The sequence below is a fragment of the Pogona vitticeps genome, chromosome 2, assembly GCF_051106095.1.
Source record: "Pogona vitticeps strain Pit_001003342236 chromosome 2, PviZW2.1, whole genome shotgun sequence".
Taxonomy (NCBI): Eukaryota; Metazoa; Chordata; class Lepidosauria; order Squamata; family Agamidae; genus Pogona; species Pogona vitticeps.
In genome coordinates this window covers 238,848,590-238,876,461 of record NC_135784.1, presented here as the reverse complement: position 1 = coordinate 238,876,461, position 27,872 = coordinate 238,848,590, and the positions used below count along the sequence as shown (strand labels likewise).

Below are 27,872 nucleotides of genomic sequence, written 5' to 3'. Positions count from 1 at the left end.
AAACTGAGATTTGCCAGGCTTGTCTTCATTGACACTTCCAAAACTGTTCACAGGCTGAACACAATTTGTGCTGCAAACCCATGCTGACAGATTACCAAGGATGCAGCCCCCCAAACTGGGCATTTTTGAGAAACTCAAAATATGTATATTTAAAATGCAGTGCCAAGCACATTTTCCCCCAGTGGGCAATGCATCCCATTAAAAAAACATGTCCACAAACAAACATGTTCCAGCTGAAAGTAAGTGAACTCTGTTCCCTGGGAGAGTGGCTAGGGGACTGTGAAATGCTTTGGATGCTCCCTTTCTGTGCAAAGTTCCAAGTCTCAGCAGAGATCTTAGGGAATTGTTATGCTTTTTCAGATCTTCAGATTGAGCAGTGCTGGAGGATGGTCAAGTCAGGGTTTGTGTGTGTGTGTGTGTGTGTGTGTGTGTGTGTGTGTGTGTGTGTGTGTGTGTGTGTGTGTGTGTGTGTGTGTGTGTGTGTGTGTGTGTGTGTGTGTGTGTGTGTGTGTGTGTGTGTGTGTGTGTGTGTGTGTAAGATAACATGTGTGCACCCATGTCTACAAATAATAAATACTTATTCTTCACCGGTGGCAGAGTTTGCTGGTCCACTACTATTTTATTTTATTTATTTATTTATTTATACCCAGCCCATTTAGACCAAAGTCTACTCTGGGCGGCTAACAACAATATTAAAATACAATAAAACAACAATATTAATACACTAGAGGATGGTGAAATACGTTAGGTATCGACAGGAGGGAAGGCCTGTCTGAAGAACCAGGTCTTAAGTTGGTTCTTGAAAATGCCCAGCGAAGGAGCCAGACAAATTTCTGGTGGGAGAGTGTTCCAGAGTTGAGGGGCCACTGCTGAGAAGGCCCACTTTCTTGTTCTTTCTCTTCAGGCCTCCCTCAGCGTTAGGCCCCTCAGCCGTCTTTCCTGGCTAGAGTGAGCGATATGGGTAGATCTAGGTAGGAGAAGGTGTTCCAACGGATATTGAGGTCCTAAACCATTTAGGACTTTATATGTCATCATTAATACTTGGAAATCAATGTGGAAATGAACAGGTTGCCAATGAAAAGCCACCAGAATGGGGGAGATATGTTGATGTTTTTTCACCTCAGTAAGAAGTCTGGCCATCGCATTCTGCACCATTTGAAGCTTCTGCATCAATCTCAAAGACAGCCCCACATAGAACGCATTACAGAATTCTAATCTTGAGACCACAAGCGCATGGACCAGAGTGGTGAGGGCCCCAACATCAAGATCGGGATGCAACTGGGCAATCCTCCAAAGATGGAAGTAGGCAGTGCAGACCACTGACGCTACCCAGGATTCCATGGTAAGCGCCGGATCAAGATGTACCCCTAAGCTGCTAAGCTATTTGTATGTACATCCTGCTTGTGCAACATTGATATACCAAAAGACTTGGTATTAAAATATGACGTATGTAAATAAATCCAGGAATGTGTATTTTGGGAGAGAGAAGAAATGATTAGAAATGTATATAGGCCAACTGTGTGGATGCATTAAATTCACATTTTTTAAAAAAGCAATAGCACAAATAATTTTAAAAACTGATTGGGATGGACATATTGTTCAAGGCCAACAGCAGCGACAGAGATGAAAAATAAGTGATTCACCCTTCTATAAGTACCATTCATTTTCACTGCTTGTCAAAATCACATTTTTGGACTGCATCTCCTCTGCCTCAGAGGATTCTGGGAGCTACAGTCCCAGAATCCCACTTCTCACAAGGTCTATCATGTTTCCCATTTGTTTAAGTTTCCCATTTGTTTCCATTTTGCTTCATTATAGCTTATATCTCTGATTGCTTGGCCACCGTCTTACATTTGCTCAGACAGGTGTGCACCTGAGAATGAGTAGAATTGCTTGCATGAGCAACTAAAGCTACAGCAGGAGCCAGGGCTAAGTCAAGTCAAGGGCAGTGACAATACTAATATTGCGGATTTTACTTCAGTTGCAAATCAATACAAATGTCAAGAGAAACAAGCTAAAATTGCTGCTAGGGTGTGAAGGAGACATTAAATACTGACTGGAGTGCAACTTCTGCAGAATGAGCTTTTCTTCCAGCACTGAGCGTACCTAGTAATAAATCTGTTTAGGTCAGTTCAGATAAATAGCTTTCACTACGGCCAATAGCAATAAACCTCCAATAAGGTGGCTAGTTATTTTCCACCCTCTTTCCACCTTCAGTGGTAATAAGCAAATAACAACCTTTAAGAAATGCAATGTAAAACTTGCCCTTGGAGCCAGAAAGAGACATATAGCCAAAGGAAGTCAGTGTGGAAATATCTCTATTAACAGTGTATAAAAAGAGATGGCAAAGGGGTTGACTGTAGCTCCTTAGGCCCTTTCTCGTCTGTCTCATCTAGTTCTTCTTCCGCTCCTGAAAAGAAGCAAAAAGAGATTATTGAGGGGTAGTTTGTCTGGTCTAAATCTGATGTTGTCTGACAGAATAGAACAGGAGATCTTGCTTGCCTATTCCTTTTTTTAAAAAAAAAATGGAATGCAATTAAAAAAAGATTTTGGTCATAGATTCTTCTTTTCATCTGGTATTTGGGTTCATACAACCACATACTGATTGGTTAGTCTTCATTTATAATGGCCCCTCCTCAGCGTCCACTCTGTTTTATTAAAATAATGCTGTGTGGTCCAAACATTTATTGACTTTTTTTTTTTTTTTTGGTTTCTGTCCTGAGTTTCTCTCAAAAAGTAAGCTGTCTTACAAACTGCTGAAAGACATAAACAATGAAAATCACAATACAATTCAACACACTAACATTAAGAGCCACTTATTAAAAACAACTAAAAGTCCATTTAAAACACTACAAAGCAGTAAAATATACTGCACCATAAAACCAATGTCTCATGAGGCCAACCCATTTCTAAAGGGTTGCTTTAAATGGAAAGTTTTTGCCTGTTAGTTGAAGAAACAGAAAAACCTTACTTAGGAGGAAGTCCCATAGCCCAGGAGGAGCCATCAAAAATTCCCTCTTTTTCTCTTCGCCAAACATGCTTGTGAGGGCAGGGGGGCACGGAGAAGGCCCTCTCTTGTAGATCTCAAACACTGGGGACAATTATATCGGAATCTATGGCCCATCAAATATTAGACCCAGGTTACACAGGGCTTTATGAGCCATAACAATCACTTTGAGTTGGGCTCGGACATGGACTGGCAGCCAGTGGCACCACTGTAACAAGAAAGGGTGTTTTTTGTTATTGTTGTTGTTGTTGTTTTGCCAGACCTAGGCAACAGTCTGTCAACACTGATCTGAATCAGCTAAACTTTCCAAACAGTCTTCAAAGGCAGCCCCAAGTAAACTGCAGTGCAGCTATCCAAGCAGGATGCAATCAAGGAATGTGTTGCTACAGCCAAGTCAGACATTTTCAGAAATGGACAAAGCTGGCACATGACTTGTAAGTACAAATGCACTCCTCGCCACTACCAAAACCTGAATATCCAACCTGAATCCAGGAATAAACCCAAGCTGTACGCTTCCAAAGGGAGTACAACCCCATCCAACACAAGTTAAACTCTCTGTTCTCTAATCTGCCTTTCACTTGACTAAGATCACCTCTGTCTTATGTGGACTGAATTCAATTTGTTTGCCTTTATCAATTTCATTACTGACATCAGGGAGTGGTTTAGAACGAAGACAGTTTATTTAGAATTAGATGGAAAAGAGACACAGACATATGGTCATCAGCATACTAGTTTACTCCTGACAACCTCTCACAGCACTTTTAGGTACAGTGGGGTCTTGACTTAAGAACGGCTCGAGTTAAGAACATTTTGACTTAAGAACCACTCTCAAAAGAAAATATTGACTTGACTTACATATTTAGATTTGAGTTAAGAACTGAAAAAAAAACCACGTGGGAGGCAGGGGAAGTGCAAAAATTGAACTTTCAGTTAACTGTTGGCCAGTGAAAAGGGTGCCTGTCTGCTTCCTCACTCCTCCCAGCGTTTAGAGAGTGGATTGGGAGACAGTCTTCAGACTGCCTGGTCCTGTACTGCCTGGACTGTATTTTCCCTGCCTTCCCTGAACCTTTCTTGACCTAAGGAAAAAAAAGAAACAAAATATCCCCCTCTAGTGGTCGAAGGCGGAATAGCAGCTTCCCATTAGTTTCTATGGACGGAAAAGAGCAGATACGGATCAAATGGTTTTCAATGCATTCCTATGGGAAATGCATATTTGACATGAGAACTTTTTGACTTGAGAACCGCCTTCCAATACGGATTAAGTTCTCAAGTCAAGACCCCACTGTATACAACAATTTTGAAATATTGTCATACAGAGGAGGTGCAACATTCATTCATAATCATTTACTTTACAATGGGCTCAAGTTACAGAAAGCCAGATTGCAACTGAATATCAGTAACTGCCTCTTCGCTAGGTGCTCAGCTGCCGAAGCGGGGCTCTTTTGCCCATTTGGCTGGGAAGAGGTGAGGCATCGCGAGAGCTGGGTGAGGGAGAGAGCAGAAGCCTTGAAAGGGTCCACTCAACCTGGCCCCGCTTCCCCTTCCCCCTTTTGTCTGAGTTACCCCATCCATCCCCCCCACCCCCACCCCTGCCATTTCTCATAGGGGGTCCAGTGCATGGGTGTTTAGTTTTTTAAAAAAGAGGGAGCTAAAGTTGGGTTATATACTGTAACTATAGTAATCTTTATAATTAATATTCGACCTAATTAGACATAAGTCACTGTTAATTGTAGGTGTTATTATAGGATTATTTAGATTCAGATAAATTGCTTTGCTTAGTTGTTAGTGCTATTGATAATGGGGTAAGATTGTTAACTGGGGAGAGGTTATTTTTTATAAAGGCAGTAATATAGGTACTAAGGGTGACAGAAGTAGGAAAAACGGGAAACAGCCTGCTAAGCGCTGAGCTCCCCCCCCCCCCCACGTTCACCTCCAGTCATTTCCTCATCTGACAATGATGATTGGCTGGGTTATAGAACAATCTGGGAGATGCTTAGTGTGTTAGAGAGGGAGTGAGCACAGGAGGGTGTTGTTGACAGTGGGACAGCAGTGTGGAGGTCCAGAAGGGAGTCTAAATAGCGGAAAATGGCGGAGCTTAAGAGGACGGTAATCTCATGCTTTCACGCATCGCTATTCTAGAAGGAGAGCGTTCCAGCCCATCAGGTATATCTTCAGCAGGTGGTACCCCAGTGGCGCGGGTCACTGAGCAGTGGCATAGCAGATCACAGATGGTGTCCACCAGAACCCAGACTCAAAGGACAGAGGAGGAAAAGCAGGCAGAAGCGGCTGCAGTCAGGATGTTCCCCAGGAGCCAAGCAGAGATGGTGGAATGGCCATGGCTGTGCTGGAGGAACCTGCATCCACAAGTGCCCTCACCGTGGTGCCAGGAGTGATATCATCAGCTGGGGGGACCGTTAGACCAGGCACTACACAGTCTGTGAGTGTTTGGCTGTGGGTTACCAGGAGCCAGGAGGTGCCGGTTCCCCCCGGCCTTACTTCCACAGGTGGTAGGGTGTGGACACTGTATGCACATGGGTTCCAATTTAGGGGTTGTTCCGAGCCAACCTTAGGTACATCCGGCGAGTGTAGCAACAAGAACAGGAGGGTCAGTGGTGCTAGCTGCAGTAGACACGGGTTACAATACGGTGGCAAGGTGTACCCTCCCTGAAGGTGACCAGTCCTTACCTTTAGGAGATCATCTATTGCCGGCCATGGTGTTTTTTTTACTGAATAGAAAAATTGAGGAAAGAAGAAGGACAGGGAGGAAGACAGGGAATGTGAGAAATTGTGCAGGCGTAAGCCGGACAGGTGCTGGGCTAACTGGCTTCTGGGCTTTTTTATTTATGCGGGAACTGTGGTTTGCACTTATCCACAGAGAGCATTGGCATTAATCCAGTATATGGACCTGATCTACAGGGCATACATGGATTTCCCTGGGCATGCGTGGCTCCTTTATGATGAAGGGTTCTGTATGTGGGTGGTGCTGTGCCTGAGCATGCGCTGGGACATCCCACATGATGCCATGTGGCTATGGCTCATGACACCATCCCACCCGGTATTGGGTGATAGGTTTGATAGTGGACATTTGGTGAAAAGGGCACAAGCCGGCAATTCCCGCATGACATCAGGTCAGGTGGTTCAACCCCGCCTGTTTTGCTGGGAATTCAATACCTGAAGTTCCTCTAATAGAAGCACCTATGTACCATATGTAGTGGCCCATACACATCATTAGCAGGCCCAAAAGGGTGACCAGGAGGCAATGTGGGAAAGAACTCAAGGGGGGGGGTCACAAGCCACCCCCAGCCTCACCTTCTGTTCCGAAGGGGCCCTGGCCCAATTAAGGCCTTGATTTTGGAGCAGTGTCTCAATGGCTATCCGGACAAAGTTGCAGGTAAGTTTTTGTTAGAAGGTTTCAAGTTTGGTTTTTATATTCCTGTCAAGGGTGATAAAACAGCCACCTGGTCCGACAACTTAAAATCAGTTAGGAGACTTCCACTAGAGCAACAGTGGATTTAATTCATAGCATGTGTACGCGCACACACACAAACACAAACACATCTTCCATGTGGGTACAGATCCAAGCAACGTGCTCTGAGATAAGGGTTCTATTTGTCGGTACCAAGAGTTTCGATGTAATTGCTTTAAAATTTCAGTAGGGCAAAAGAATGAGACTTCAGATGCCAGTATGTGGGTGGTGCTGCTAGATGGTGGTGTTGCTAACTTCTACAGACTGAGCCTGATTAGGCCTGTGTGCTTACACTGAGCAAAACAGCAGTTCTGCCACACTAATATGATATGGTTTCAGCATAACTAATTCTGACAGCAAGCTTATAAGCAATGTTCAAAGATCTTGTCATAAATATATTCATTAATTTACATTCCACCACCCTATTTTATGCTTTGCATTTTAAAAAATAAGACATGTTAAACTCTAAAACGAATGGATTACTGAAGGAAAAAGAAATGCTTTCAGTGCTGAAGTCAAGTCTATTTAGCTTTCCATTTTTAAGAAGGCAAATGCATTTCCTCTTATTATAAAGGGCAACGGGGTTGACTTCAAAACCCCTGCGTGTTTTGATCACACTCAGCCCAAAGACAGATTAACTCTTGTCACAAAACCTGGAAAGATTTTTTCTCTCTCTCAAGCACTCACATTTAAGAGTTATTTATTATAACAAATGTATTTGGGTGCATTAAATCTTGCACCTGCAAATTCACTGTATGTCCTACTTCTCTCCTGTGCCCATAAACATTAACCGTTCATTGAAATGGTTGCATAGTTTGCATACTAACCTCAGGTATTCAAACTGAAAAAAAAGCATTTCATCATGTTTCTCCCTCCCAGCACAAGATTTAATTATGTTATGTTCACTTGCAACATCAGGGCAAATCTATGCACAGTACAGTGGTGTCTCGCTTAACAAGTGCACCGTTTAACGACGAATCTGCATAGTGACCCGTTTTTGGGGTCGCTAATGCGATCGCATTGTGATGTTTAGATAGGCTAAACATCGCATTGCGATCATTTCTGCACCCGGTGGCCATTTTGGGAACAGCTGATTGGCAGTTCCAAAATGGCCGCCGGGTGCAGAAAATGCCGCCCGCACCATTTTTGCGCCCTGCCCTCACTTACTGAGGGCGCGAAAATGGCGGCATTATGGAGAAACTTCGCAGAACGATGAGTTTAAGAGCCATAGGAACGCATTAAACTAAGTTTAATGTGTTTCCATGGCGTTTTCCGTTCCGTATAGCGATGTTTCCCCATAGCGATGGTTAATCCGGAATGGATTAACCTTGCTATGCGGGGCACCACTTGTATCCTGAAGTATGTTTCACTATGTTCAGTAAGATTTGTTAAGTTGAGAGGTGAGAGCTAACTTGCCGTGACTATGACAGGGCTTTCAAGTTAAGTGAAATATTTAAGGAGTGGTTTTATCAGTAACGCCCCTGAGTTTCCATGGCTGGGGATTCAAATCCATGTCTCTTGAGTCCTACTTCATCACTCTAATCACAACACCACACTAGATACCCTCAGCTGGGTTTACTTTCAAGTGCATGCATATAGAATAATAGCATGAAGCACAATGCAAGCTTACATCCATTTACCCAGGAGTTAGTCTGACTGAACTCAATGTAATGAATAAGTGCAAATGTTCTTATCCTCAGCAAAATGCTGTCTCACAGAATCACAGAATCATGGAGCTGGAAGGGGCCTATAAGGCCAGAGTCCAGCCTCCTACACAGTGCAGGAATCCAAGTCAATGTAACTGACAAATGGTCATATAAATTCCTTTTGAAGGCCTCCAGTGTTGGAGAGTTCACCAAGTAATAATGTGTTATAACTTCAATGACCGATTTTGTACAGTGGTGCCTCGCACAACGGGCGCCTCGTAGAGTGATGAATTCGCTCTATGAGGCCGTTTTTGCGATCGCAAATGCGATCGCAAAACGGTGCCCATATAGGCGGTAATTCACAGGGCGAAGGGCGGTAAGCTGCTCGCTTACCGACCTTCGCTTTGCGATCCGCCAATCAGCTGTCCGGCGCGTCCAAAATGGCCACCGGAACAGCCGAAAGGGGCCGGGGCGCAGCGTTTTCGCGCCCTTGGTAAGCAAGGGGAGCGCGCGAAAACACTGCGGAACCATTTCGGGGCTTCCGGCAGCGTTTTCGCGCGCTCCCCTTGCTTACCAAGGGCGCGAAAATGTTGCACCCCGGCTCTGGCTGTTCCAGCGGCCATTTTGGACCCGCCGGACAGCTGATGGCAGCCATTTTGGCGCCCTCGTTGTGTGAGGGGAGGGCGTGAAAATGGCTGCCGGCCCCTGGGAAACATCGCACAATGGTGAGTATTCTTTGGCATTGGAACGCATTAAACGCTGTTTAATGCGTTCCAATGCCTTTTTGTGTTCCGTAGTGCAATGTTTCCCACAGCGAAGGTTCATCCGGAACGGATTAACCTCGCTGTGCGGGGCACCACTGTATTTATTTATCTTTTGTGAATCACTTTGGGCATGACACATTGTGGAAAATGCAGTACAGAAATATGCCATTAGGTTAGGTGGGTCCTTTGTGCATGTAAAATATAAACTGTTCCACCTAATTGAGGATGCCCCCATCTCCAAATGCCATCTGAATGAGAGGGAAGATTTATGCCTCATGATGGTCATCTGCTGAGGCTGAATGCTTAGGGTGCTGACTCACAGAGCTTAGAGTATGGTCTCAGGCCTCCTTCTCCATTTCTTTGGCCAGGCAAGCCAATGGAGCATGGAGCTATGTTATTCTCTTCCCCAGTAAAGCTTAATATCTGATTGTCTGCTTCCTAACAAACCTGTACAAGGGATAAATGCCAGCAAAATGGGTGTAGCAACCCATGCATGTTCCCCTGGGATTCTCAAGATATTGAAACAGCCTATTGAGAAAAAATGGTTGAGAAATTCTCCATACCCAGTGGGCAAAAAGACCAGCACTTCTTTTATCAATAGCAGCATTAGCACACATACATACCCTCCTTTTTTTGCATACAAATTGTGGAATGGTTTTGTTTTTTGCAGAAGAATTATTTTTCTGCATAAATTACAGGACCTTCAGCCCAACACAGCGGGTTTTGTTTGGGTTTTTGCATTTTAAAAAATCACCAAAAAGCAATGAGATGTGTAAAATACACAATACTGGTTACAATATTTTGTATATCAAAGCAGTGGTCCCCAACATTTTTCGGACTGCGGACTGATTGGGGGTGCGGGCTCCATGCGTGGGGGAGGCAGCCCCCACACTCGCGGATCGGTGTGTCACGCTCATGGGTGGGTGTGTCGCGCTTGCGAAGGGGCGTGTCATGCTTGCAGAGGGGTGTGTCATGCTCATGCGCATACCTATGAGTGTGACACACCCACCCATGAGAGCGACATGCCCACCCTGTGAGTGCGATACGCCCCTCCACAAGTGTGACATGCCCACCCATCCCACCCACAAGCACGACATGCCCATTGTGCATGCATGCGGGGGGCAAAGATCTGTGTCTGCAACCCAGTTCAAGGAAGGCCATGGACTGGGGGTTGGGAACCCCTGTATTAAAGAGTCCTGAATGAAAACAGTGGCCAAAATAATGGAATACTGTATTAGAAAATGGTCCAGATATATTCGGGCAGAGCTTGGGAAGTTTCCTTGTGGGGACTACAGTTCCCAGAAGGCCAGAGTCAATGTGGCTACTGAAATTCTAGGAGTTTTAGTCCAAAAAGTAACTTTTCCAAGTTCTGTTAAAAGGGACCAGAACACATCAGGATGGATTCAATGACCAGACAAGGTACTATTATAATGTTTTCTCTAATGCCTGGCTTAAATTTGCCTTCTTGAAAACTAATGCACTAAATTTATTTTAAATACATTGCTCTTATTTTTATATTGTATTAATAGATGAGGTTGTCTTTAAAAAATTAATAACTTGGCATTTTTTTAGATCTTTAGGCCACTAAAGTTAGACCTAGAAAGATATTTTGCATTTTCACAGAGTCAGTAAGAAAACCTGCCATCATCAGTAATAGTGTATTTAAACTCAGATATGCTTTATGCAAAAATTGCTAAGCTATTCAATAACTATTCCTTGATCTAATCACTCAAATGTACATTTGAATTAACTAATGCATGCTGCAAAATAAGGCAGCACTTTTGATGAATCCAGGTTCAAGACCTTTCATTGGGGAGGTCATGACACTCACTATGTTCAACGTTTTGTCAGTCCAAATGAGATTATTCTGATCAAGCAGAGTTAGCCAAGCCATTTCCAATTTTTGTGCTTTAGTGATTCACACATTCTGTTTAAAAATACATCTTTAAAAAGTATAAAAGGAATTAGATAGCCTGAGACCTGAAACATTTAGTCAACAAATACTTCCATCCATATTTTCTTCATGTAAATGCTTCCAACGCTTTGATGGATAAGGATACCAGATTTTCCTTAAATGGACTTCAGAACTGCACAATTCTTCCATTTCAGAATTCTTTATCACAATAAAGGCTATACTCTTTGATGCTCAGCTGAATAATATGGTTGTGTCAAAAATCCTTTAAGCTTTAATCTGCTTGGAATGCTTTGTTCTGAAGCAGATCTATCAACTTTTTCATGTTGCTGTTACTTTTCTTTTTTTATCTTAGATGCAAAACCTTTGGGGTTCTTCCCTCCTTTCTGCACTTCTAACTGATATTTGATATATCCTGTTGTTGTTGTTGCTGCTGCTGTCATCGTCATCTTTGTTGTCAAGAATTGCTACTAATTTTTGGGGTGTTTTTCTCACCTGCTGATAGCTCACAAAGCCGATTGTTATCATGTTGTTGTCTTCTGTCCAGGAGGCTAAATGAAACCTACTTGGGAGAATGATCACTTATAGAAGAACACACATCAAACCAAACAAAAGTAGAAAATGGTGCTGCTTATTGGTGTGATGCAATATCTAACTATCACATTTTTCAGTCATGTTGCAGCCCTAAGGATACTTCCCTGAATATAAATGCTGTTGGGCTCATTGGTACATTTCTAGGCTCAGATTTTCAATCTGTCCTTCATAATGAATTGATATAACTCCAGGATGTGGTTTCCAGAAGAATCCTTCCCCAGAGTGTTTACTGTTGAAAACGTTGACATTGCATGCTGTTCTTCGAGGCATTGACTTCTTTCACCTCTGTTGGCCCCTTGTTTAAATGGTGTGCCATACAATGCAATCTGGATCTAAAGCTTGGCACATCTAACCCCCCCTCCACCGAACCAATGTCTAAGTTAGGAATTTGGATCCAAATCAAAAAGTTTCTGTTCTTTAGCCATTAGTGTGCCCAGCTAACTGCTGGGAAAGACTAATGCTCAAAAGATAGAGGAAGAGAGCACCTGCTTTCTCACGCTGGTTTGTGTTTGCAGTCTTGATAAAAATGCAAGGCAGCATATGCAGAAACTGTGTGGAAACTCCATTCACATGGTAATTCCTTTGTATCTGAATAATTTCTTTTCAGGTGCCTGAATGAATGCCAGGCTAACAGGAGGATTCTGAACATCCCATTCCAAAGTTTGTTCATGGCTGTGTTTAGCATCTAGCTGATTCTGAAGATCAAACACCACCTCTTTGTCTGAGTACTCCAAAATAAAAGGTTAGGCTCACTGGTTCCAATCCAGTGCAAGTACGCCTGAATAACGTCTGTTTAGATAACATGACCTCACATTAAATTAATCAAAAACTGGGTTCTGCTTGATCACAGGAAATGGCATTGTTTTTTAAAAAATTGAACATTATTACCAGGCGTAACTAATAACAAAAACAGAAGGCAGGGAATTCATCTCACAAATCTTTTCTTAGACAAAAACCTCTGCTATAAGCAAATATATAAATATATATACTTGCTTATAGCAGAGGTTTTTGTCTGAGAAAAGATTTGTGAGATGAATTCCCTGCCTTCTGTTTTTATATATAAACAAATGTTTTTATATATGAACAAATTCCAAAGCCAGGCAGTTGCTCATGCTGTGGTGAATTAAACTGACCACAACACTCGCTCTATAGGCTAAAGGTGACATGTGGGTTTAGGTTTGTAAGTTCATCATAGTAGATGGGTTGGGAAAGGTCATTGGTTGGATTTATGTAGTACTACCATTTTATAAGTATAAGTAGACTGAGTTTTCAAAGTTGCTAGACCCACCTATGAACTTCAGTTGAAGTACGATCTTTGACCACAGAAAGCTGGAATGAATCTAGCCTAGTTTTGAGTTAAATATGTTATATATCTCTATATAAAAAGGAATGGCTCCCTGTAGCCTCACCTAGAAGTACTGATAAAATAAAACCACTGTCTACTCCTTGTGGGGCAATGAACTCAGTTTCTACCATATGTTAAACAGGAAGTAATAATTAATCCAATGAAATGGTCTCTTACTTATTTCTGAAGCTATGAAATGTTGCTTCTTACCACTAATTAAGGCAAAGGTTGCAGCAGTCTCTGTTATACTATATATATCATAAAGGGAAGTCATGTACTATAGGCACAAACCAGAACAGAATGATCAAGATAATGTTCAACAGAACTTTTATGCTCTGTGTCATTTTCACAGGGCTACAGGTCATGAGAGTAATGTGCTACTCTCAGGATTAGAGGGAGCAGCTTTCTCAGTATCAGTTTTGGGGAACCTCAAACACATCTTGAGCACCATAGTGCATGATGAATCCTTGAAAAATGCCTGGATCTGCAATAACCAGCACAGTGCAATGCTGGAAGAGATGTAGGACATTCCAGTTTGAATGATCATTTGTTTGGTTCAGTGGGAATGTAGTTACACCCCACAGGAAGCGAAGCCAGGAATTCTGGTAAAGGGAAATCTTCTGTAGCTGACAATTTGCTTAAGAACAAGCAAATTTTGAAACACAAGTCTTAAAGAAAAAAATATGTCAAGCAGTTGGTTTCCAACATGCTTCTTCTGGTAACCCATAAGTTGTGGTATTGCATAGCATACAGTATTCCTAGAACATTATTCCCTATGGGCTCAGAGGATTTCACATGCATTCGCTCAGTAAGTCTTGCAATCATTTTGTACAGTATACTAGTATTATTGTCATCCATATATAAATGAGAGGCTATAAAATCATAGCTTTGTGAAGGCCACAGAATGATTTCATGGCTGAGGGAAGATTTGAACTGGAGATTTGCTGGTTCATGGCCCATTCTTTTAACTGCTATGTTATATGAATTCCTTAGAGGAGCGTCACAAGCGCCATTTTCAGTACATGCCTCAGATGCTTTCTGTATATAACAATAGGTATAGATTCAGCTACATGCAAGTAGAAGAAATTATGGTAAAGGCACTGTTCCCTGAATCACTGCTAGCACAATCTTGAGACACTGCACAAGAGATTGTCCAGTCTCCTTATACCATCCTGTGCTGTACAGATCATGTTGCACTTAGCTGCAGACTTTTTGGCAATTGTTGCTTCTGCATCTGTGCAAAATCACTTCCTTTCTGTCTTTTTTTCCTTTGGAGAAGCACTGATGGAACACATGAAAAAAAATGCAGCCAACTACAGGTGTTTTCTCTGAGGGTTGAGATATGGGACTCTCATCTATCTATCTATCTATCTATCTATCTATCTATCTATCTATCTATCTATCTATCTATCTATCTATCTATCTATCTATCTATCTATCTATCTATCTATCTATCTATCTATCTATCTATCTATCTATCTATCTATCTATCTATCTATCTATCTATCTATCTATTTCTCACCCAACTAGTAGGCAAACTACTACTCTGGGTGACTAACAGAAAGACACAAAGTCATAAACAACAGCAGCAACAATACAACAATAAAACAAGAGTGAAAATTAATGGCAAGCTGATGGCAGAAGGGATACATAAAATTACTTGTGTAGGGACAACCTATTGAAAGGCTTGGGAAAACAACCTGGTCTTCAGTTGCCTCCTAAAACCCAGGCAGTATGGGGCCAGTCGCACCTCTGTTGGCAGGGAGTTCCAAAGTGAAGTGGCCACCACAGAGAAGGCCTGGTTTTGAGTGGCTGATTTCTGGGCCTCTCTTGGGATGGCCACCTGGAGCCTCCCAATATGATGAGAGGTGAGGGTGGGATGGGTAGATATTTTGAGGGAGTAATCTCACGTCCTTATGATAATTATTTCCCCAAGTATATCAGAAGGGGGGCACAAGTTGTCCCTTAACCGACTAGATTTTTACAAAACTTCTTGAAGTCTTTGGGGAAGATGTGTGATAGATATGGTTTCCTGTCACGTTCTATGTGACTACATTTTCTCGTAAACTCACAAGAGGCAGCAGCAACTGACATGAAACCTAGTAGAGAGTTGGACAGAACTGGGATTTGAAAAATAAAATAGATTGCAGTGTTTCTTTTTCTGGATTCTTGTATTTTTTATTTGTGACTCTGTACTGCAGTGAGCATGTGCACTGCTTCTGGGGATCCCATCCTTGTCCTCCATAAACTCAAGCAGGAACCAGTCGCCCTTGGCACTATGACCTCCATGTAACTGTGACTGAAAAGCAACAAGGGGACAGGTTTACTAGTATGAATTTTAGTGCCAACATTGAATTCCATAGAACTTAGTGTATGGTTTCTTACACATTGAATGCCCTGTTTTATTTTTAGTTCAAAAAATGTAACTATTCTTATTCTCAGGGAAAAGAGGGTGGGAGGGAGAGTTTGCATAAGCTCAAGGTTGCTTTAAAACTGTTGCAGGAACATTTCAGCTTGCTCTTCCCTAAATTAGCAAAATGAAAATTAAAAATCAAGATTTCCACTTGATTTTCCCTTTGCCCATTGCATTCTTTCATTAGGATGTTTGCCTGGTGCTGGTTCTGGAGCAATTAGGGTTGCCTTGTCTCAGGTTATGGCCTGAAGGCTCAAGAAATTGCTGTGCTTTCTTGGGTCTCAAGGCAGAGGAGATACATTTCAGAATGAGGATAATGTTTGATTCTTCTTTGTGAAGTGGCTTTATAGTTCAGCACTACCCATTCCCATCTGGCATCAGGGCTCACCAGCTCACCAAGGCAGTGGCTGAATGTGTGTGGCATCCCATAAGGCTAGAAGCAAGCAGAGGGAGCTAGAGAACAATCTAGTAGGTGCGCGCACAGGTGTCATTTGGAGCAAAGAAGGGTGAGTATCAGTTTTGCATATTGTAAGACTTTGTGTTGCATCAGCCCTGGCAGCAACATCATAGGAACTAGGGAGGTGGGATGAGGGGGGACCTCCCTTGGCTTGGCAGTGAGCCTTCCTCAAGTGGAAAACCTTGAAAAGGGTCGCCATAAGTCAGAATTGACTTGACAGCACATGGGAGAGAGACCCTCAATCTCAGGTTTTGAACTTGAAATATCGGGGATTAAGAGATGTTTGACAATAGATCCAATTAATCTGGAGCTTCTAGATCTACGTATTTCTTTAAGAAATCAATATTCTAAGATACAGCAATATTAGCAAAGAGATTGAATAGTTTCAGTACTAAATACATTAAAGAAGATCAAAGTGGCTTCATGACAGGAAGGCAAATGGCAAATGAAAATAAGGTAATGAGAGGTATAAAATTTATATAATATTATTGGAGGCAGAGGATCAGCAGGATATGCTTAAAACATTATGGGAATATGATTTGGGAGAAGAAATAAGTACTGAGGTTTGAAAGAATACATGTAATATAAGAATATTGAAATCTATGTTTGTAAGGATAAAGGAAAATTCTTATAAGTTAGTTTGGAGCATGTATTTAACTCTGATGAAATTAAATCTAGTGTTAATTACTTCAAATTGTGTTGAAGAGAATGTCAGAAAATAGGTACTTATTTTCATATGTGGTGGGAGAGTGAGAAGAATATATTGAAATGTTGGTGTTTGGTTTTCAAGGAGATAAATGAAATAATTAAGTTAAATTTAGAGGTACAATATGTCCTAAAATAGTGCTTTTATCAATATAAGGAGCAGTGTAAATTTCAAATTTATTAGTCGTGGCATGATTAATTTTAGCTAGGAACTGGAAAATAAAGTATGATTTCCCATTGAACAAATCATGCAGAGAGGTTTGGGATATACAGTAGTTGTTAATGATAAGTAGAGAGAGGATTTCTATGACATCTCATTCCCCTCCCCTGCAACCTATTTTTGAGTATATGGGTGGATTTGAACATGTTTATGAGTCATCTTGAGAGTCCCCTGGACTGCAAGGTGAACAAACCTATCAGTTCTAAAGGAAATCAACCCTGAGTGCTCACTGGAAGGACAGATCCTGAAGCTGAGGCTCCAGTACTTTGGCCATCTCATGAGAAGAGAAGACTCCCTGGAAAAGACCTTGATGTTAGGAAAGTGTGACGGCAAGAGGAGAAGGGGACGACAGAGGATGAGATGGCTGGACAGTGTCATTGAAGGTACCAGAATGAATTTGACACAACTCCGGGAGGCAGTGGAATACAGGAGGGCCTGGCGTGCTCTGGTCCATGGGGTCACAAAGAATCGGACATGACTAAATGACTAAATGACGATGAGTCATCTGGTGCGAAAGGCCAGATGACTCATAAACATGTCTGAACTTGCTTATGGGTTCAAATGCAGGTTGCAGAGAAAATGTGAAATGAGATAGAAATCTTCCCCCTAATGATAAGTTAACCTGGAATATTCAATTTAAAAAGGGGTTAATAAGCAGGAATATTTTTATAAATATTCAAGGAGAAAGTATTAACTTTGTATTTCCAAAGGGGGAGGGATGTGTACCTTCACCAAAGTCAATGCAATTTGGGAAAGGGAATGGGGCTCCATGGAGGAAAGGAAAAAATATTATATTTCCAAATGGCCCTGTGGTGGATGGGGGAGCAAGGTTTGTGCAATTTGTTTTGTTATGTTTTATTAGGTATTTTAGGTTTAGGTATTTTAGATTTTGTTTTTAAAAATATTTATATATATTTTTTAAAAAGTTTGGGGAATAGAAAGCATTGCCCACCCTATTGTTAGGCATCCTTCAGTCTCGAAAGACTATGGTAACGTGCTCTGTATGGAGGACTTGGAACAGCGCCTAGTGTGGCTGAGAAGGCCAATTCGAGAGTGACAATCTCTTCCACACTGAAGACAGATCCAAACTGTCCCCTGTCCGGCTCCCTGGTTTTGCTGCTTTTGTGACTTCCTCTTTGCCTCGGCCCGTTGGGTAAGGGTCTCTTCAAATTGGGAGAGGCCGTGATGCAGTGCCTGCCTCCAGGCTGAACGCTCAGATGTCAGGGTTTCCCATCTGTTGAGGTCTATTCCTAAGGCCTTCAGATCTCGCTTGCAGATGTCCTTGTATCGCAATTGTGGTCTCCCTCTGGGGCGCTTTCCCTGCAGTAATTCTCCATAGAGGAGATCCTTTGGAATCTGACCATCAGCCATTCTCACAACATGCCCGAGCCAACGTAGACGTCGCTGTTTCAGTAATGTATTCATGCTGAAAATTCCAGCTCGTTCTACGACTACTCTGTTTGGAACTTTGTCCTGCCAGGTGATACCAAAAATCCGTCGGAGGCAACGCATATGGAAGGTGTTCAGCTTCCTCTCCTGCCATGCACAAAGGGTCCAGGACTCACTGCAGTCCCACCCTACCCCACAATAAAAACATGAGACTAAAATTATGGATTAAACATGGACCACACTTTATTAAACATAATCCTTGTTGCCATCCTTTGGCAAAGGGGGGTCCTGAGAAGTCTCAAAAGACCCCTTAAGCAACAAGTGGGCAAGTCCCTGGCCCCATGTTTTTGCAGTCTCAAAGATAGCGAGAACCCAGCTGACCCCAATTTGACCACCCCTGGACCTTAAGCCACCTTCTCCTTGTTGTCTGTTGGCCCGGGTGTGGCCCCAGCACATCTTTCCACCCAAGCACTGTAATTGCACAATCCGCAGTGCTGGGAGGTCAAATGAGCTATACCTTACCTGAGATTGCAATGGGACTCACCAAAAACCTGCTTTATCCACACTACCCACCAGTGTGACCAAAATTCCACCTCCAAACTTGCCAGCGCACCTGTTCCAGTGTGGGATAAGCAAAAAATATCCCTGCATCCAAAGACCAATCAAGATATGGGTCAAAAATTCCTATCCGTCCCCAGAGGCAACCAGATAAATTCACACTAGGATATAGGGCAGGTGGATGGGTGCCAGAAAAGGAAGAGGGAGGGGAGAGGGGGGAACATCCCTTAAATAGCCTACTGTTCCCCCCTCTCCTCCTAAGCTGTTCTCGTGAGACTGAAAGTCTCATGATATCCAGTGAGGGAGGCAAAGGTGAGCCGTGCTGTGGCTCAAACAGAACGATCAGTTTCTCCTGCCTTCTTCTGTTACTAGGTCACTGTTTTTTTGTAAACAGTTAAGTAAGTAGGCTCATAGCCAAGGGGTATAAGGTGTGGAGCCCAGCCACTCCAAACATCCTTCTGGCATTCTCTCTTAAAGCTGGGACGGCCTCTTATTGATTTGATCAAGCTATGCTTTCCCTGCCTACCTTCATGTTTATGTCCTGATGGAGGATCTGGAACAAATTATGTGTTATATAAATATGAAATGTATTTATAAGTAAGTGTTGAATCTCACCCATATTCATTTAACTATGTTGGCCACTCATTATACTCATGCCCTCCCAACCCAAAATAATGTGGCTGGTGCTCAAATAAATACTGCTTTGAGGAGGCATTTTATGCCTTCCTCAGGCTAAGCCCTATTTGGGCCATTCCAAATACAGTTTCCAAGAACTAACTTTAGGAACTCCTAACTGAACTCACAACTAAGTGGAATAACAAGTAACTTCAACTAGCATTTTACTGTTCTGTAGTCCCTCTCTCATGTTCTTTTTTACTAACTTCCAGTGTGCAAACAGAGATATCCTGAGGTTGGATTGCATGGATTGTTTTTCCCAATGGATGACTACTTGTCTGTTACTTTCCTTTAAATTTTGCAGAAAGCGCTTTGTTGATACAGCGTTTCAAAGCTAGGAAACTATTTCCTCTTTTTTTTCCCTCTGAAAATGAATACACACATTTGCAGAAAAAGAGAAGCTGGGATATTTTTAATCTAAAAGGCAAGTGCATGTGAAGATTACTTGTGCATGACATAGTTGAACAAACTATATAAAGAAATGGAAATCTACTTTGGGTCTACTATACATTTTGGGTCAATTTTGGGTTTATTTAAATATAAATCTATTTTAAATATATGTCCCAATTGTACACTGCTCAGTCAGAAATGCCATTTTAAGAGAAATGCATTTATATCCATAATCCAGTAAATAAATGTAATCTTTTTTTTAAAAAAGTTTCTCCTGTTTAAGGCAGAGCTTTCTGTTCCTCACTTTTATTATACTTTTAATGCATCACTTTGCTGTTTAGGGTATTCAGAAAGTATAACATACCCAGCTGGTGGAATAAGCATGCTTTCTTCTGTGTAATTGGCTGTACTGCATTATATAGCACCCATGGATGCCTCTTAGTCAATAAGCACATTACTAGCCAAAATGAATTATATATGAGGAGATGGTGTTTAGCAGTTGAGGCATTGTGGTGAGATGTTGTTCTCTGGCTCTCCATCTCCGTGTGCATTAAAAAAAAGAGGAGATTATATTTAAATATCATATCCCATGATTTCTGCTGGCTTAAGGTTTTACATGGCTTTTTGTTTTGTTTTATTTTAGTTCAATACTTAGAATACTTGTGGATTACTACATTTCAGGACCCGTCTGGCAACAGCTTGTTTTAAAGCTGGCTGAGGAACCTTTCCTAAGCTCCAGCCTGAGGAGAAGTACATTAACCGTATCAAACAGGCTTTTAAAAAAATCTTTGAATACTGCTATCGTGAATCAGATTGAATATGGCTAGGCTCTGATCCAAAGAACTGCACAGTGATCAACTGCTTGGACGTTGGGGTGTTTGAGATCCTTTTTTCCCCATTTTGGGAACAGCCACCTGAGCCAGAGAAAACATTCTACCCCGCCACTGAAACTTCGAGGAACCCCCAAAGCTATGTCTGTGAGAAAAGGAGCAGCTTTAAGAGGTGGGGGACAATCCTAGAAAACCCTTGATGTGCTGGACTCTGGAGTTTGAGCATGGTTAAAATGCTGCTTAGCTCATAAGCATTTAAGCTGCAAACAGAATTGAAAAGTAAACAGCTTTACCCAGAGTGACAGCTACTACTATATTTTCTGCTTCCAAATGTGAGGAAATTAATGTGCCAAAAAAAAAGTGCCTACTGTTTAAAGGCATTTTGCTCCAGACATTTTTAACAACTGAGATTTGCAGTGAGTAGACCGCTGAAGTGTCTCATCATTAAATTATGAAGTGTACATTAGAAACAGATGTAGCACTGGAAGCCTTGCATGACAGCACAGTCTTCAAGAGCTGGCAGTCCTGCCACTGCTTAAAACAGGAAAGTGGAACATGACAAACACATCAGCTCTTCTCCCTTGGACAAAGAAATGTGAAATGGGGATGCTGGGACCAGTGGGTTTTAATGCTGCAACACCACCTGTCCCAAAGACCAAAGCCTAGCTATACGTTATGCCTCTTGAACCCAGTAGAACACGAATGTTATTTCGTGCCAACACAGTGTAAAGGATTTAGAATAAAAGGGTTGTTTGCTTTCAGAGGTATTTTTTCCCAACATTAAATAATAAACAAATTGTGAGGTAAATGTTTGTTTGATTTTTGTTTTAGAGCAGTGGTTCTTAACCTATGTTACTCAGGTGTTTTTGAACTGCAACTCCCAGAAACCCAGCCAGCACAGCTGGTGGTGAAGGCTTCTGGGAGTTGCAGTCCAAAAACACCTGAGTAACCTAAGGTTAAGCACCACTGTTCAAGAGGACTGACTCTCAGTATTTTATTAAATTTTATTTTAAAACATTTATAACCCACCTTTCCATTTATCGCAACCCAATAAAAAGGAACGGACAATTGTCAAAATCGTTTTGCATTAATTTATGTCGACAGAAGCTGATGACATCATCTTATAGCATTGGTAAATCTAAATTAATTGAAAGCAGCCTATTTATCCCTTTCAGGTTTTGAGGCTCCCTGTTACTCCCTTTTCCCCTGGGGAAGCTTTGGGAGCCTTGAGATTTGGAGGGAGAGTACTTATAATAGCCATAAATCGCTGCCAGATCATCAATAGCAGCAGTCTTGATCCCAGCAATGGTGATTTTGAACTATTTGATTTTGGCCAAAAGAATGCAAATTCAGATTGTCATGACATCACGTGATTTCATCATAGTCAAGAACTCAAGATCTTGACAACTACTTTGTCCACTTGGATGATCAAGGTGGGACATAGCAGCAGAGGCCTTGATGCCCCACTCAGAATGAGCAGGAGAACCCTCAAGTGTACATTTTCTGAGGAGAATTTATTTTAATTTATTGCAAATAATATAGTTATTGGGGGGAAAGCTAAGTTTTTTTTCCTAATAGGACAGAAATATGTTACATTTCAAAAATAATGAGGCAAGTAGTTATGTTTTGGTGTTTAAGCAATTGTTTCTATTCCCTTTCAGAGAATACTTTTAAAAGCATTTGTAAGACATTTACAAATGTCTTACAAGGCACTTTGATGGTATTTTTTGGTTACAGTTTTATGCCGTTCTTTATCAATCCTAAATGGCATGGAAAGTATTGTTTGGCATTATCCATTGTATTTTTTCAAGGTGCAATATCAGAACTGGCCACTAATGTTTCTCTGTATTTTTCTGGTATGCTGACAATAACAACAAAGTGAGTGATTCACATTACACCATATTACATTTGTGAACAGAGTAATGATACTGATAATCTGACTGCCTCAAAGTAATGAGTGAGTAAGTACCTTTTAAAAAAAAAAATCCAAGCTGTAGTTTGAAGTAAACGAAGCAAAACGCAGCAGCATCAGAAAAGGGATCGGAAATAAGACCTTGAAGCCTAGACTTTACCTTGTTACTACCACTGGCTTGGGCTCATTGAACATTTGCCTTAGCTAGGTAGAATATTTTGTGCCTCCTTTCCTCTCCTCTACCCATCAGTGCCATGCTGTGGAAGCCAAACACAATTCACCTCATCAATTCCATATTGCAAACTGGCTTGCAATCCTCTTTTTATTCTGAACAACATTTTGCTACAATGGATTCAGGGTGAGTGGGCTCCTCTTCAAGCAAAAAAGGCATAGTTCCCAAGGATTCTAGCCAGCACTTTGGAACGTACAGCACATACATAATGGTGTCAAATCCGTTATGGCTATGGAGACTGTAGTAGGTTTTCTGAGGCAAGTACTGTATGGTATTTAAGGGGTTGTTTTACCAGTGCTGCTGCCAATGCATTTCCATGGCTGAGTGAGGATATGAAGCCAGATCTCCTGAGCTCCAGTCCAACACTCTGTACACTACACTACACTGGGTCTGACAGTATGTATATAGATTTCCCAATAAGTAAGGTGCTTTGCTTCCTTGTTTCCTGAAGGACAGCTCCACTCCATCCAGCTTTTTGCATCCTTCTGAAAATGTAGCCAAATAATAGAATAGTAAAGTTAGAAGGGATTTATAAGGCCATCAAATCCAATCCCTTACTTGATGCAGGAATACAAATCAAAAGATATCTGCCAGGTGGTTGTCTAAATTTCTCCTGAATATCTCCAACGTTGGAGCACTCACCAACTCCTGAGATAACTGGTTCCACTGTCTTAGTTCTCTAGCAGAAAGGTTTTCCTTATATTCAATTGAAATTTGGCTTCTTGTAACTTGAGCCCATTGTTGCATGCCCTGCACTTTGGGATGATTGAAAACAGATCCTTCCCCCCCTCTGTATGACGGCCTTTCAAGTACTGTATTTGAAAAGTGTTATCATATCACCCTCTGTCTTCTTTTTTCTAAGCTAAACATGCCCAATTCTTTTGGTGTTTCCTCATGGGGCTTGATTTCCAGCCCCCTGATTATCCTTGTTATCCTCCTCTGAACTTGTTCCAATTTGTCATCATCCTTCTTGAAGTATGGTGTCCAGGATGGGACACAGTACTCAAGGTAAGGCCTAACAAATGCTGAGCAGAGGGGGACTAGAACCTCGTGGGATTTGGAAACTATACTTCTGTTAATGCAGCCTAAAATAGCATTTACCTTTTTTTGTAGCCACATCACACTGTTTGCTCATATTCAACTTGCGATCTATGACAATTCCAAGATCCTTCTCACTTGTAAGTATTACTGAACCAGGTACCCCCCATCTTGTACCTGTACAATTGGTTTCTTTTTCTGAGGTGCAGGACTTTGCACTTATCCCTGTTGAATTTCATTCTGTTGTTTTCAGCCCAGTGCTCCAGCCTATCCAGATCATTTTGAAGTTTATTTCTATCTTCCAGGTATTAGCTATTCTACCCAATTTTGTGTCATCTGCAAATTTGGCAAACATTCCCTGCACTGCCTCATCCAAGTCACTAATGAAAATGTTGAAGAGCTCACAGGATTGAGCCTTGGGGTACCCCACATGTTACCTCCTCACAGTTGGAAAAGGAGCCCTTAATCATCACCCTCTGAGTACGATTCTGTAGCCAATTGTGTATCCACTTTACACTTCATCTATCCAGCACACAAACAGTTAGCTTGCTAATCAGGATATCATGGGGCATGTTGTCAAAAGGTTTGCTACAGTCAAGATAAACTATGTCTAGAGTCTTCCCTCTGTCTATGAGGAAGGTTACCCAATCAAAAACTGAGATCAGATTAATCTGACGGGATTTAGTCTTGACAAATCCATGTTGGCTTCTAGTTATCACTGCATTGTTTTCTAGGTGCTTGCATAATGATTGTTTTATAATTTGTTCCAGAATTTTCTGTATTTCCCGGGCTCTTTTTTAAAAATCTTTTTGAAGAATAGGGACCACATTAGCCCTCTTCCAATCATCTGGAACCTCACCCATTTCCCATGATTTAAAGAAAATGAATGAATATACTGAATATTGTAGATTGTATGTGTCATCTATCTCTCACTGTCTTTGAAGCAAAATGTCTTCATGAATAAGGTATAATCCAAATAATAACCAATGCAAATATCTCTTTACCTCTTGCGGTTCAGTCATAGATTCACTGCATGATGTTGGGCATGTCCCATTGGCAAAGTGGAGACAAACAAAATACAGTTCATGGTAGAGTGCATGGTCTATATCTAATGGCTCTGTGCTAGACTAATATTGAGTTAGAAATATGTAAGAATTAAAGACTAGTTTATTGTTTATTTTGTTTACAAAATATTATTATGTGAGCAATAAGTCACTAGAGTACGCCCATTGAATCACCAGGGATCTGGTGAGTCAGCTGCTCTGTCAGTTCCTTTATTTATTTATTTATTCATTTATTTATTGGTTTATATCCTGCACCATCTGGCAACCAGGCCACTCTGGGCGGCTAACAACAAAATAAACAGCACAATATCAAGACACAATAAAAAAAAAATAATACATACATTCAAACAAATATGATAACCAGCAAGATAAATTAAAACAGATGGCAGTGAAGGTGGTAAAAGGATGATGAAAAGGATGGCAAAAAGGATGGTAAAAGGGAGGCTGAAATATCAGTAACCTAATGATCAGGGAAAGCCTGGCAGAAGAGCCAAGTCTTCAATGCTCTTTTGAACCCATCCAGCGAGGGTGGCAGGCAGATCTCAATAGGCAGGTTGTTCCACAGGTGGGGGGGCGACCACTGAGAAGGCCTGGTTACTTGTTATTTCCCACCGGACCTCCTTCAGGGTCAAGGCCCTCAATCACCCTGTCTGTGAAGAATGGGTATTACAGATAGATCTGGCTGGGAGCAGGCGTTCTGATAGGTACCGAGGTCCTAAACTATTTAGGGCTTTGAATGTTATCATTGTAACCTTGAAGTTGATGCGGAAATGAACTAGTAGCCAATGAAGGGTGATCAGAGTGGGGGAGATGTGCTAGAATTTCTTCACCCCAGTTATTAATCTGGCCGCTGAATTCTGGACCAGTTGAAGTCTCCGCATCAGCCTCAAGGGTAGCCTGATGTAGAAAGCACTGCAGTAGCCTATTCTCGAGATTACAAGGACAAGAGTCAGCATTATGAGTGCCCCCACATCTAGATAGGGATGCAGCTGGGCAATCCTCTGAAGATGGAAATGGGCTGTCCAGACCACAGATGCCACCTGGGTTTCCATGGTGAGATCTGGGTCCAGGCAGATGCCCAAGCTGCGAGAGTCATTCCCCCAAAGGAGAGGGAGTTTCCCAACCCACTGACACCAGGGCCACCCACACACAAGATTTCCATCTCAGCTGGATTCAGCCTAAGTCCATTTGCCCTCATCCACCCCAGGACGGTCCCCAAGCAGTGTTCAAGGGTTGGAACAGCACCCTTTGCAGTTGGAAAAAAGGAGAGGTAGAGCTGGGTGTCATCAGTGTATTGATGGCACCGGGCCCCACAACTTCGGATGGACTCACCCAGTGGCCTCATATAGATATTAAATAGCATTGGCAAGATGATCGACCCCTGCAGAACCCCACAATTGAGGATCCATGGGGTGGAGGTCATCTCGCCAAGCTGCATTCTCTAAGGACGGTCCTCCAAGAAGGAATGCAGCCATGCCAAAGCAAGGCTACCGATTCCCAGTTTTGCAGAGCTTCCCCAGGAGGATACCATGGTCAAGGATATCCTTGATTCAATGGGTCTGCTCTAGTTGTGACTTACTACTGGATTTCAACCAGTATTTGCTTGCTGCTTCATATAATAACATCTCATCAATATAAAAGTGTAAAAGCAATTTTAAAAGATAATAAATAAAACATTCCCTAAAATGAAGCCGTTATCATTGCTAGGGAGAGTCTCCATAAACATCTTGGTCTAAATCCTATGGTTGTCCTGACTAAGGTAGACTCATTGAAATGAATGGGACTTGTTAGACCAAATATCATGAATTATACAGATTCCAATGGATCTATTGGGATTAACAGAGGATTTAGACTCTACTTGGAAATAAATCCTATTGAAATCAGTGTTCTTAGAAAGATGTAAGGAATGATTTAGAACAATGTTGTTTAGTCATTACGTTGTGTCCAACTCTTCGTGACCCCATGGACCAGAACACGCCAGGCCCTCCTGTCTTCCACTGCCTCCCAGAGTTTGGTCAAATTTATGTTGGTAGCTTCGATGACACATCTCGTCCTCTGTTGTCCCCTTCTCCTCTTGCCTTCACACTTTCCCAACATCAGGGTCTTTTCCAGGGAGTCTTCTCTTCTCCTCTTTCACCCTCATTAAGAGGTTCTTTAATTCCTCCTCACTTTCTGCCATCAGAGTGGTATCATCTGCATGCCGGAAACGGCACTGGTCGCACTGCTGGATGACCTGTTGAGGGAGGCCGATAAGGGGAATATGTCCTTGTTGGTCCTCCCTGACATCTCAGCTGCCTTTGATATAATCAACCATGGTATCCTCCTGGGGAGGCTCTCTGAGTTGGGAATCGGTGGCCTGGCTCTTGCCTGGCTCCGATCCTTCTTAGAGGACTGTCCCCAGAGAGTACAGCTTGGCGAGAATGTTTCGACTCCATGGAGCCTCAATTGTGGGGTTCTGCAGGGGTCGATCATCTCTCCAATGCTGTTCAACATCTACATAAGGCTGCTGGGTGGGGTCATCAGGGGGTGTGGGGCATCTACATCTCTTTTTCACCTTGTGCAGTGGATGCCGTTCCATCCCTTCAGCACTGTCTGGAGACTGTACTGGAATGGATGCAGTTGAATGGGTTGAGGCTGAACCCGGACAAGACTGAGGTCTTGAGGGTGGGTGATCCTTCCATCAGAAGTTTGGGTGACTCCCTTTCTTTTTTGGGGGGGTCAACCCTCACTGCAAAGAGCGAGGTTCGCAGCTTGGGAATACTCCTGGACCCGGCGCTTACCATGGAAACCCAGGTAGTATCTGTGGTCCGTTCTGCCTATTTTCACCTGTGGCGGATTCCCCAGCTGCGACCATATCTTGTCATAATTTCGAGATTAGACCATTGTAATGCACTCTACATGGGGCTGCCTTTGGGACTGATGCGGAAACTCCAAATGGTGCAAGATGTGTCAGCCAGGCTCCTTAGTGGGGTGAGGAAATATCAACATATTTTACCCACCCTGGCTGCGCTGCATTGGTTGCCCATTCATTTCCGCATTGATTTCAAAGTTTTAATGATGACGTATAAAGCCCTAAATGGTTTGGGACCTCGATAACTGGCAGATTGCCTTCTCCTGCCCAGGTCTACTCGAATCACCTGACAAAGCCAGCAGGGACGGATGAGGGGCCTGATGCTGAGAGAGGCCTGGAAGGAAAGAACAAGAAACCGGGCCTTCTCAGCAGTGGCCCCTCGGTTGTGGAATATTCTACCAATG

At 42.3% G+C, this 27,872-nt stretch overlaps 1 long non-coding RNA gene across 1 annotated transcript in view; it reads right to left on the bottom strand.

Annotated features, from left to right (window-relative positions):
• Positions 1–394: 394 nt before the first annotated feature.
• Positions 395–27,872, bottom strand: part of LOC140704202 (uncharacterized) — a 126,634-nt gene continuing 99,156 nt past the window's right edge. Inside the window, exon 7 of the long non-coding RNA XR_013542044.1 lies at positions 395–2,410. This is a non-coding gene — a long non-coding RNA (uncharacterized LOC140704202). The remainder of the gene's footprint in view (positions 2,411–27,872) is intronic.